This window comes from Dendroctonus ponderosae, unplaced genomic scaffold (genome assembly GCF_020466585.1).
Source record: "Dendroctonus ponderosae isolate FM_Combo_2020 unplaced genomic scaffold, Dpon_F_20191213v2 Dpon_F_20191213_1, whole genome shotgun sequence".
Taxonomy (NCBI): domain Eukaryota; kingdom Metazoa; phylum Arthropoda; class Insecta; order Coleoptera; family Curculionidae; genus Dendroctonus; species Dendroctonus ponderosae.
Genome location: NW_026017110.1, coordinates 13,434,430 through 13,434,808, shown reverse-complemented (window position 1 = coordinate 13,434,808; position 379 = coordinate 13,434,430).

Genomic DNA, 379 nt, shown 5'->3' with positions numbered 1-379 from the left:
AGTGCATTATGAATAACCATGAAAAAAGCTACAAAAAATCTGCTTGTATAAATCCTTAATAGGCTTTTTGCGGAGATTTTTTTTCCTGTACATTTATGTCTAATTAAATAAGTATTATTATTATCATTAAGCATATTTAAGTATTTTCTTCTAGTGCCTAAGCAGCTACATCGATTAATATTGGGACATGGGTTAATAACCACTTTACTTAATTAAGGCAAAATCAAAAACCCAACTAAAGGCAACACGCATCGAGTAAAAATTCACAAAGGCTTCAACAAAGAATAAAAGTAATGTAAATTTGAAGTATAATGGAATTTAGTTCCAATGAATTCATACATTCGCGTCGTTCAAGTTTCAACAATTTTATTTGCTGAAA